Here is a 12,047-nt window from a genome sequence, read left to right as displayed (position 1 = left end):
CAACACAACTCACACTCCAGGACAATGCAAAGGATAAGAATTTATTGGGCTGGGTGGTGGTGGTGCACTCCTTTAATCCTAGCACTCGGGAGGTGGATGCAGGCAGATTTCTGAGTTAGATGCCCAACTAGTCTAGAGTGCATTCCAGGACAGCCAGGGCTACACAGTGAAACCCAGTCTGGGAAAAAAAAATTTAAAAAAAAAAGAATTTATTGGAATTAAGTCACTACTGATCAGTGAGAGACACAAAAGTATACTCAGAAGTTTATCTTCAAAACCCCACTGCCCACACCCAACCTGAGACAGAAAGTTGTATAGCTTTCAAACACAAAAACCTCAAAGTCCTGGGCCAATTTACAGCTACATTTTCTCCCAAATCAAAACTTATTTTTATTGAATGAGTCAATAAATGGTGATTGCTAACTCCTTGTATTTTTTTGTTGTTGCAGCTGTGGGTGGTGTTGGTGTTGGGCTGTGTGTGTGCTTTCCCTTCTTTTGTAGACAGTAAGAGATTATTTACTACCCGTGTATCCTTAACTTCCTCAGTTAGATTCTACCTCTATCTCTTTGTGTAGGTCTGTATGTTTGCTTAAATTTGAGTTTATCATGGACTATCTTAATTTTTTCTATTTACAGTGTAGTCATTTTTTTACATATTAAAATCCAGGCATCTGTTGTTTCTGGGGCACATGTGTGCAAACCCTTCTGGCATCTACAGACTCCAAGGAGAAGACATCTGTGATCTTAATAGATCTTCCTTTATGTTTTTCCTGGCTTTTTACCTTTGCAGCTTTTAGTATTCTTTCCTTGAACGGTATGTTTTGATTATTACACAGAGAAGAGACTTTATTTTTTGGTCCCTTCTGTTTGGTGTTTTGATGATTCTTGTGTTTTCTTTATGTTAGGAAATTTTTCTTCTAGGATTTGGTTGTCAATACTTTCTGAAACTTTGAGCGAGGATTCTCCTTCCTCTCATCCTAAGTATTCTTATGTTTAGTCCTTTTACAATGTCCTGGATTTCCATGATATTTTATATCAGGAAGATTTAGACTTATCATTTTCACTGTCTGATTTACCCATTCCTTCTATTGCTTATTTAATGATTGAGATTTTTCTTCCATGTCTGTGTTCTGTGGTTGAACCTTGCCTCTGTAGTTCCTTTTTGCAGTCCTAAATTTTTATTTCCACTATTTCCTAAGTTTTGGTTTTCTTTTTTCCTTCTATTTCCACTTTTATGTATTGAATAGTTTTGTTTACTTCACCCGTTGGTGTCTTCTTTCTTGGCTTTATTTATAGGAATTTTGGCTTCCTCTACATTTTGTTTTGTGTTTTCTTGGCCTTCTTTGTGGCATTCATTGATTTTCTACATTTTTTTTTTCTGTTTTCCTGGATTTCTCTAAGTGATTTGGTCATTTCCTCTTTAAGGAACTCTGTCCTCTCCATACATTTGGGGTTAGAGTGTTTTTCTTGTAATGTAGCTTTGTTGGAATATTTAAGACTTTCTTTGACAGTATAAATGAGCTCAGAGTCATTAACCAGAGAGTGATAAATGTTGGTCCTTATTACATTATCGAGTACCAAGGTCATGGAATGGAATGGCGCTAAGCTAAGTATTCAGCTTAGATTTAACCCGATGTGTGGTTTATCCCAAGGTTGTTCTTTCTCCTTACACTGGATGGGTAGCCAATTGAGGCACTTTTTGTGAGACACCTGTTTTTATCACTACCCTTGGAGTCATCATTAATAAAAAAAGACGTGATGGTGACAGGGTAAGCGACTTTGTAATTTTCCAGCATGTATTTATTCATGTCTTATGAATGAAGACAGACCAGATTGATAGATATGTAAATTGGGGACTTTAGCTTGGTCTAAGCAATATTGAATTTCTTACTTTGGAGATATGTCCAATGCACCTTCAGGCTTTAGTCAGCTCAGATGATTGTGACACAGGCCATTGGCTGTAGTTGTGTGTCATGTTACGTCAGTACAGTGACCTGTCCTTATGTAACATTTCAACCTACAACAATATATTGATATATCGATCTACATATTTCTATATCTATTCATCTATATATGTATATACCATCTATATATCTTCATCAGTACAGTCAGTACAGTGATCTGTCCTTATGTAACATTTCAACCTACAACAATATATCGATATATTGATCTACATATTTCTATATCTATCTATTCATCTATATATCTATATATCATCTATATATCTTCAATCTATACACCTATATATCACCTATTAATCTATATATGTACATATCTATACATCTATATATCTATCCATATATCAATAAATATATATCAATATATTATCTATAAATCTATATAAAATCTACATTTCTTAAATTTATATATATACATAGTATTATTATTTCATATTATTTCTTATTAGATTATTATCATTTCTTTTTCTCTTCATATTATTATTATTATTATTATTATTTCATACATCTATAATTTATGTGGTGGTAAGAAATCCACAAGTAATATTTACCACAACAAGTTGGCTGTAAAAACAGCTTGTGCCCAATGACTGAAATGTAATTGAAAGTAAGATTTGGTTTTACAAACTTGTAACCACAGAACCCAACAGACAAAACAGAAACATGGCCAACAGTCATTTTCTTGGGATACAGGAAGAAAGTCCTTTTGAGTCTCTGCTAATAAGGTCACACACACACATACTACATACGTACATTAACACATATACACACACACCACACGTATAGACATACACGCACCACACATACACCAAGCACACACACATAAACACAATATACACACCATACACATGCCCCCACCAAAACACGCACACGCACGTATACCACATACTTATATTCACACACATACACATGCACACACACCACACATACCCCCACACAGTCACATACATACCACATAGATACATTCGCACATATAAACATACACCACACATACACATGCACACATACTTACATTCACACACATACACACACACACATACACCACACAGCACATGTACACACACACCATATACAAACATTCACACGCCTACACACACCTCCCTTTTTGATTCTCGTTCATTTTGCTTAACAATGATTTCTAGTTCCTTCTGTTTCTGTGCAAGTATCATGATTTCACTTTTCTTCCTGACTGCATGAAATCATGTCATTTGTACTCTGTGATCAATTTGGTTAACAAGGGTTAACGCATAAGTAGGGCCTGGGCTGAGGAATTTGCATTGTGGGTGTTCCACATAGCCAAGAGTGACAAGGCATGTCCTAGAGTCTCTTCTCCCCCAGTGAGCCCCTTGGAGCATGGCTCTTGACCAAGGTTGTGGGGAAGGCAGGATGAGGAAATCAGTAGCTGACATTGTTTGTATACCTACTTGCCTGGTGATTTCTGCTGCAACCACCAGGTTGTGTGTCTGATGACCTTCCACAGGTTCCACCATTTGCCTGCACTTTGACCCCATGAGTGTCAAATCAGAACTCCTGGGACCTATTAAATCTGGGGGCTTTGAAACACTTTGAGAAAATATGGACAAGGTGGAGCACAGGGTATCTGAGGTCAGTGAAGCTGGTCTGTATACATTGTAGAGGACATGCATCTGTGAACCCACAACATGCAGCTCAAAGCATGAATGCTGTGTAGCCTGTAGACTGAGTGAGGGCAATGATTGTCCATGCTACAGATGCCCCATTCTGGTGGAGGGTGTTGGTCAGATGGCCCAGGGAATGTCTCTGTGCCTCTCTCTCAATGTTTCTATGAATCTAAAACTGCCCTAAAATAAAGTCAGTTAAAAATACATATGAATACATATTGCAGCCCAATAGGAGAAACACCAATATGAACCAACCAGTACCCCCAGAGCTCCCTGGGACTAAACCACCAACCAAAAAGAATCCCATGGCTCCAGCTGCATATGTAGCAGAGGATGGCCTAGTCAGTCATCAATGGGAGGAGAGGCCCTTGGTCCTGTGATGGTGCTATGCCCTAGTATAGGGGAATGCCTGGGCCAGGAAGCTGGAGTGTGTGGGTTGGGGAGCATAGGGAATGGGGGAAGTGATAGGTGATTTTCAAAGGGGAAACAGGAAAGGTGATAATTTTTGAAATGAAATAATGAAAATATCTAATAAAAAATACATATGTGGACTGGTGGGGTGGATCCATGCATAAGAGTTCTTACTTTTCTTTGAGCAGACCCTAGTTCATTTCCTCCCATGTTGAGAGGCTCACCATCACTGGTAACTCCAGCTCTGGGGGATCTGGTGACCTCTTCTGGCCTCCTCGGGCACCTGCACTAACATACATATTCCCACACTAATGTGCACATATCTGTTAGGGAAGTGCATGGCTTTTCTAGTCCAGATCTTGGATTTTTGGTCTGAGTCTGAATTCAGGGGTAGTCCTTTGTAAAGCACTGGGTATTGAGTGCCTGCTTTGTTTATAGCTCCTGGCTAGGCACTGATGCAAGGTAATGAATGAAGTGATGCCCTCTTGACTTCATGGTGCCCAGTCAACCTGGCTGTGTGGGAGGAGGGCAGACACACCGTCCTCACCCCTACCCCCAGTCTGCAGAGCAAGGGAAATCCTAGGTCCTCCTGCTCTTTAAAACAGGCTCTGGGGCAAACCAGTACTTGGTTCAGGAAGAACATTGCAAGTATGACCACTACTGTGAATGGAGAGACTCTGCACCATAAGGGGAAACTGAGACAATGCTGTAGCCTAGGAAGAGAAGTTGTGCTCGGGTGAAAGGACTTTCCCGACCCATTCTGACTGCCACTTAGCTCTTGAGTCAATTACTAGCCTCCCTGTGAGCCCCATTTTCCCTCTCAAGGAAATGGAGGTAACACTGGGCCTCCCTCCTTGGTGTCCTGAGGGTCTCAGGGGACAATGACAGCTTTGAGTGAGGTACAAGACTATTTAGGAACAGTCCCATAATACTGTTCACTGGGAAGAGGCCTCCAGTCCCCATGTGGGGAGCAGACAGGGAAGAGAGATGGCCTTCAGAGCTGGCTCTACAGGGGGGCTAAGTTATATTCATGATGCTGACTGTGTATCTTTGCCCAGAGTGGTGAAGGCTGGTGTGCTGTCTGAGTTGGGATATATTTTTACTCCATGTGTACATTTTCTATGTGCCATTTTCTGAGCCAGGGAAGCATGTCTGGGCAATATGGGCTTTGAGGAAAAGGCCTGGCTCGGGTCACTCCCAATAAGGTCCAGAGCAGGACCCTTGGGTGCTCCTTTGAGCCTTCCTAAGCTCAGCCAGGATGCTCCATCAAGCATCCTAATGACCACAAGGGAAAAAGGTCCAGGAGCCACACACAGCTGCATCTGGATAGCCCAGTCACCAGTTGAGTTATAATTAATATTCCGAGTCCAGAGAGCCATGGCTATGACTGTCACCCACACTGGCTTTGTGACAATGTTATTGCAGCTGAGGGTGAGCAGTATCTCACCAGGCTTCTCATCTTCCTATGGAGGATCATAGGAATTATATGCACACACACACACACACATAGAACATGCATACACAAATGCACACATGGTACACACGTGCATACACATGTAAACACACACACATTCAGTTTTGCTTGGGTACTTGGGGCAAGTGAAGGGATGTTGTGAGCTCACCCTGGTGCCAGTGCACTATGTGACCTGTGGTCTTCTTTTACGGGTATGGTCTAGCAGCTTGTCGAGCCTGTGCATCATCCCCCAGTGGTTCTGATCCCTGCTCTGCCTTGGCCTCCACTTGGTCCTAGAAAAGTCAACCTGAGGCCAAAGGGCCTGCAGAGCATTAGAGCTATGGATGAAAGGGGTGCCATTTGCAGAGACTGTGGGGACAGTCTCTTCAGTGATCTCAGAGGACAGGTCAGGAAACTGAGGCTGAGAGGTAAGAAGAACTTTGTAAGTACCAGGATGAACCAGGCCTACTTAACCATGAGGCCAGCATCACCACCATTGTTTCAGAGATTGTGCATGTGTCATGGTTCTTTCTAATCCCAATGGCTGCTACCTCAAGAGGTCTGCAAGATGCAGAGGCAAATGTCAAGCAGCACTTCTGTCCCTGGCTCTGGTAAATGCAACTAATTCCCTAGAGACTTAGACCAGCACTTCCCAGCAGACCTGGGAGTGGCTGGGTCTCCCTCACCCCTACCCCCAGCCCAAGACACTCAAGCTCCTACAGCATTCAAAGAGGGATTTTCATGGCACAGGGTGTCCTCAGGACTTCCTGTGGATGGAGTTCCTTTCTGGCCTTCACCTTCTGGAGGGAGAGGATATCTCCTGCTGCCTTTTTCTTCACTCCCCCACATTCCATAGACATTCTGTCCAGGTTGTCAGTGAGTCTGAAGGAGATACCCAGAAAGAGGCCCTTGTCCTCGGAAAGAGGGTCTTTGGGTCCCCTCAATCAAAAATAGACACGATGGAATATCGTGTGCAGTGCTGGGGCTAAAGAGAGCAGTTTCTGAGTCTATATGACTGAATGTCACCTGCATACATGCCTCCAGGCCCCAGGGTCCTCGACTCCAGATGCCATCCATGCACAATTATATCGTAGGGTCCAGTCAAGCCTGGAAACTGATGTCTGGAAGCTGGAGCAGACAACGAGGTCAGAGGAGTACAAGTTCTAGCCTATAGTGTCTCTTCTCATCCTGAGGCCCTTGGATGCTTTGGTGTACACCCAGTGACTCCTCTGTAGCCAAACACACCTCGGCACTGAATGAGGAGAGTCTGGGTCAGACAGTTCTTATGTCAGAACTTTGCTATGGGGTCAGAAGTCAGAGGATGATCAGTAGAAAGATCCCTCTGATGATTGGCACCTCCTCCATTCCCACCCACCTGCCTGTGCATGAAAGCGTGTACAAGTCTGGGTCACAGCCTGTTGCCAGCTGTCCACTTTGGTAGGCCATATGGCTGTGCTCAGCGTGTATTAAGAATATGCTCTGTCCCTAGTGAGCTTGAGGGCTCTGGCTTCTAATGGCAAAGAAAAGCAAAGTAAAGCCTGGGCATTGAACTCATTATAATATTGGAAAAAGTAAAGCTGGAAAGAGGTTAGGCTTCGGAGGTTGTGTGTAGAGTCTTCCCATTTTGACAAAGTATTCCAGGAGGTAAGAGATGTGAGCTCAGAGAGAGCCTGAAGAAGGTGTGGGAGCAAAAGGCCCAGTGGCAGCCATAGGGCTGGAGACAGAAGCAGTGGAGATATTCGTGGCCAGAGAGGATGGGAAGATGGGTCATTCTGATGGGGTTGCAATGAGTCACAGCCTATAGCTCAGAGCTCAGCATGTACTGAGTGACAACTCAGTGGTTGTAGGTAATGACCTGTTCCCTCCCTCCCTAATTTCCCCACATGTTCGTGCTCTCTCTGTCATAGTGACTCACCTCTGAGCACACTGAGGCTTTCTCTGAGCATCCATCTTTCCCGTCCACCCGTCAGCATCTTCTCCATCTGCCCAAGGTTAGGGTCATTCGCTCAGCACACCTTCAGGCCAAGTCCATGCATACTTGGTGGCTGGATGAATGAATGAGCAAAGGACTCATATTCCTGTGTGTAAGAATAGCGAGCTCCCAGGGGGGATATCTTCCGGAGTCCTATGTGGTACTCTAAGGAGTCCTCCTTCTAACAGCTTTTCCTCCTGGGCTCTCACTGGAGCCAGGAGGGATGGGAGCCTCTGAGTAGTCAGTGAGGTAACACATCTCTGTGTTGGGGGAGGGGTGTTGGTGTGTGTGTGTGTGTCTGTAAACTTTGCAACATGTATGGAATGAAGTGTGAGCCACTCCCTGAGGGTCCCTAACCCTCACACTCCTGTTCCCAAGCAGTAGGCATGGACTTCCCAGGATACCTGCTGCCATGAGAGAAGGGGCCTTCCTCCTCCTGAAACCCCACCCCTGTGTCTAGCAAGCCCTTGGTGCTTGGGCCCCTGTACTAGACCTGCCCCTCAGCAACAGGAGATCTGCGGTCCCTGTCCTGATGTCTGCCTGGCTACATCCTTCCTTCCCTCCCCTCATTTCCTCTTTGAAGTACAGGAGTTAGGAAGTCACTGGACCTACCTAGGAATGCTTCCAGATCACAGTGACCCCAGGCTCTTTACCAGCACAGAACACGGTTTTTAATGCCACTGCGCTAGGTGTGACCTGTAAGAGAAGCTTTTCAGGTCGGTGGCTTCCCTCCTCACAGGGTGCTGTACTCAGATGGAGCTCATTGAGGAAGCCTGTGGTCTTTCACAGTAAAAGTCCTCCAATGTCCCCACCGAGCATTTGCCTGGTGGTTCAGTTTCTCTGTCTCCTCATAGCTTCTGTTTCCCTTCCTTTCATAGAAATAGGCTGTAAACGCCACACACAGGGACCTTCACTCTTGGTTTACAGCTAAGGAGACAGGACTCAGAGAAATCAAGGTAGCAAGAACATATGGGTAGAAGGGAAGGCTGTAGGCAGGGATTGACCCAGGGACCACCAAATCTGCATGTCCCATTGCAGCCTGACACAGTGAACTGCAGCTCCTTTTAGAGAGGGACACACATAGGCTCAGTCAGGAACAATGAGAGATATTCTACCTTGTTCTTTTCGAGGCCTGGCTCAGCACCCCTGGGTTACTGCTGGACCCTCCCAGGAGTGTTGGGTGCTGGCCACTGGCCCGGGCAACCTGAGTCATTGACCATGCAGAACCAGTCCTAGAGGCCCCATGCCATTCCCCTGGCTACTGGGGAAAGGCCGTTGCTGGCTTCTTGGCCTGCAGCATCAGAGCACAGTTGTTATGACCTGTCATCCCAGCCAATCAGGAGCCCATGTGTGAGTCATTCCATAGCTGGTTCAGGGACCCCAAAGAACCTGCTGCCTCCAGCCTGGGACAACGTGCCAACCTGAGCCTGAGTGCTGAGCAGCAAGGCAGAGAAGCCTATTCTGACTCAATCCCACCAGGACTGACTGCACAAGACGTCCATCTGTAGAGGGACTGGGGGAACGAATTGGAGGCCTCTGCCCTCTCCTGCTTGCAGCAATGTCTTACATATCCTTCAAAAGAGCACTTAAGGCATGCTGTGCTCCAGTAATTTTAGTCAACTGAGGAGTGTCTTGAATTCAAGGCTGGCCTGGGCTGAATAGAAAGACTATCATAGCCAGATGGTGGTAAGGTTCTCCTTTAATCCCAGTACTCATGAGGCAGAGGTAGATGGATCTGTGTGAGTTCCAAGCCAGCCTGGTCTACAGAGCGAGTTTCAGGACAGCCAGGGTTACACAGACAAACCTTGTTTAAAAAAAAAAAAAGACTCTGTCACATGAAAATGGGAGGGGGAGGGAGAGGAGGGAGGATAGTCTGGAGTTAGTTAAGACTGTTGGTAGAATGCTTGCCTAAGATTCACCAAAGTCTAAAGTCTATCCCTAAGTGCACCACAAAATGCATGCTGTGGTGCATGGCTCTAACCTCAGCCCTTGGGAAATCGAGGCAGGAGGATCAGGAGTTCAAGGTCATCGTCCTTTACATAATGAGTTCAGTGTCCAGCCTGGGATACATGAGACCCTGTCTCAAAACCACAGGTGTGGACTCAGCCCACAGGAAGAAGACTGTTTGTATAATACAGGTGTCTGTTCCTCTGGCTCAGCCTTGAGCTTCTACTGTGCAGTTGAGCATAGATTGTATCCTGAGATGTTTGACTTGCTAATTCCCTAAGGTTTCCATAAAGCTGGACATTAGGTGAGGAACGTGAGGACCTGGATCTGCCCTGCCTTTCATGTCTTTCCAGCTATCCCCATTGCCATTTCCTAGTCTGCTTGGGTTGGTCATCTTGGTTGTACTCCATGTTAGCTGGCCAACCTCTGTCCCTGTGGGGATACTATCACTTCCTCATTGGGCAGCTGTTGTGTGCTGCAGGGCAGTGAGTTCTCCTTAGCTCTGGCCCTGGCACACACCCACACATTGATTTTTGCTTTCCCCTCCTCCACCGCAGGGAACTAGCTGCCCAGATGTCCTGCTGGTCCCATACAGAAGCAGAGGCCTGTAAAAGGTCTGGTCTGGTGATGAGCATCTTTGATGATAATGACCTCTTGGGAAGAACAAGAAGCCTTACTTGGGACCCCATAGCTGGATTGCTGTCCAAAAGGAGGGACATCAGCATCTGGCAAGTCAACAGCCCCTAGTGTGACACATTCCTGAGTGTGTATTCTACTGTCACTATTGTGCCAGAATGGAGCTTTCTAGAAGACTAATTCACCCACATCCCTCACATTCCTTCCTGAGTCCCTAACCCTGGAGGTCACAAAGTGTTTGAGCCTTCAGGGTAGGAAGAGTCTTGTGGGCCTCTGCAGAGCCTTTGAAATGTCATGCAGCCCTGACTCACAGTTATAAACCGTTTATGTACCCTCTCTTGTTTGGGGGTACTGTGGGGGGCTCACGGTGGTAAACTATTAAATACAGAAATGCAAGAAGCCACAGTCTGAGAAGTGGAGTGCTCCCTGTATGTAAAACTGCCACATATGTCCTTGTTTGCTGAGACCCTGGCACTGTGGGATAGAGACAACAGGAACCAATTCTAGGGTAGTTCTGGCCAGCTAGTCTAGACAAAATGGTGAATAGTACTCTCTGGGTTAATTGAGAGGCCCTGACTCAAAAATAGGGGCAAGACTCTGAGGCCTGTAGACCTGGCTCTGCGCTTACAACCAACTAGTACTGTGAATTCAGTTCACAGCACCCACATCTGTCTCTGTGAGCCACCAGTAACTTCAGTTCCAGAGCCCTGACTTCTTCCCTACTCTCTAAGCATAGATAAACACAGACGTACATGTGAATAGAAATTTAAAAATCTTTTTTAAAACGAAAAAGATAGCTGGGTAGTGGTAGCACACAATTTCAATCATAGCATTCGTGAAGCAGACGCAGGTGGGTCTCTGTGAGTTTGAGGCCAGCCTGGTCTACAGAGTGAGTTCCAGGATAGCCGGGGCTACACAGAGAAACCCTGTCTTGAGAGAAGTGCAGAGTAAAGAAAGCAAAAAGAAGGAAAAAACATTCTCATGTTGACTTCTATATCCTGCATGGGAAAGCAGGCCTGTGTGTATGTGCATAGGGGTGCATGTGTGTGTGCATGAGGGTGCATGTGTGTGTGTTTATGAGGGTGTGTGTGATGGTTTGTTTATGCTCAGCCAAGTGATTGGCAATATTAGAAGGTTTGGCACTTTTGGAGTAAGTGTGGCCTTGTAGGAATAGGCATGTCACTGTGGGTGTGGGCTTTAAGACCCTCATCCTAGCTGCCTGGAAGTCAGTATTCTGCTAGCAGCTTTCAGATGAAGACATAGAACTCTCAGTTCCTCCTGCGCCATGCCTGCCTGGATGAGGCCCTGTTCCCTCCTTGATGATAATGGACTAAACCTCTGAACCTGTAAGCCAGCCCCAATGAAATGCTGTCCTTTGTAAGAGTTGCCATGTTCATGGTGTCTGTTCATAGCTGTAAAACTCTAACTAATATAGTGTGCAACATACACACACACATACCTGCACACAAACACACACACGAAAAGAGAAGAGAAGAGAAGAGTTCAGTGTCTGATCTGAGGAAGTGCTCTGAACAAAGCAGGACCAGAGTATGAAGGTTGATGCTAATCCTAGAGGCCTCTTCCAAGAGAAAGCACATATACCCAAGGACTGACCCTCTCTGAAACAGACAGCAAGAAGGGCAGAGAGGTGGAGGATCTTCAGGTGCAGAGACCCTGGGGCTGAAACAGACTTACCAGGGTCCAAAGAGGGGGAAAAACACAGTAATGATGTCCCAAAAGTGTCTTAACAGAAGGTCAGAAATGCCTTTCAGGATGTTGGGGAGCGTGATCATGGAGTATGAGAAATCCTCCCCCAAGGAGTGATGGGATGTTTGTGTCTGAACAGGCTGCAGGGTGTGAGTAGGAGCTTCCTGGGTGACTGGAGTGGGTGTGACCCAGATGAGCCTAGCTTAGTGAGGAGAGTCACCCACATGTCTCCCATCCTGTTATAGTAGCAGTTTTTATTTAGAAAAAGTACTTGGGGATTTCCTGTTCTTTTCTCCACCTTCTCTGGTTCCCCAACTCTTGTG

General features: G+C 45.6%; 1 non-coding gene and 1 pseudogene across 1 annotated transcript in view; both read left to right on the top strand.

Moving 5' to 3' along the window:
- Positions 1–12,047, top strand: part of Gm4036 — a 137,464-nt pseudogene that overhangs the window by 3,946 nt on the left and 121,471 nt on the right.
- The window catches only part of 6030426L16Rik, a 57,736-nt gene that overhangs the window by 27,298 nt on the left and 18,391 nt on the right, over positions 1–12,047 (top strand). The window lies entirely within an intron of this gene.

The sequence above is a fragment of the Mus musculus genome, chromosome 12 (genome assembly GCF_000001635.26).
Source record: "Mus musculus strain C57BL/6J chromosome 12, GRCm38.p6 C57BL/6J".
Classification (NCBI taxonomy): domain Eukaryota; kingdom Metazoa; phylum Chordata; class Mammalia; order Rodentia; family Muridae; genus Mus; species Mus musculus.
This window is presented reverse-complemented; position numbering and strand designations above follow the sequence as displayed.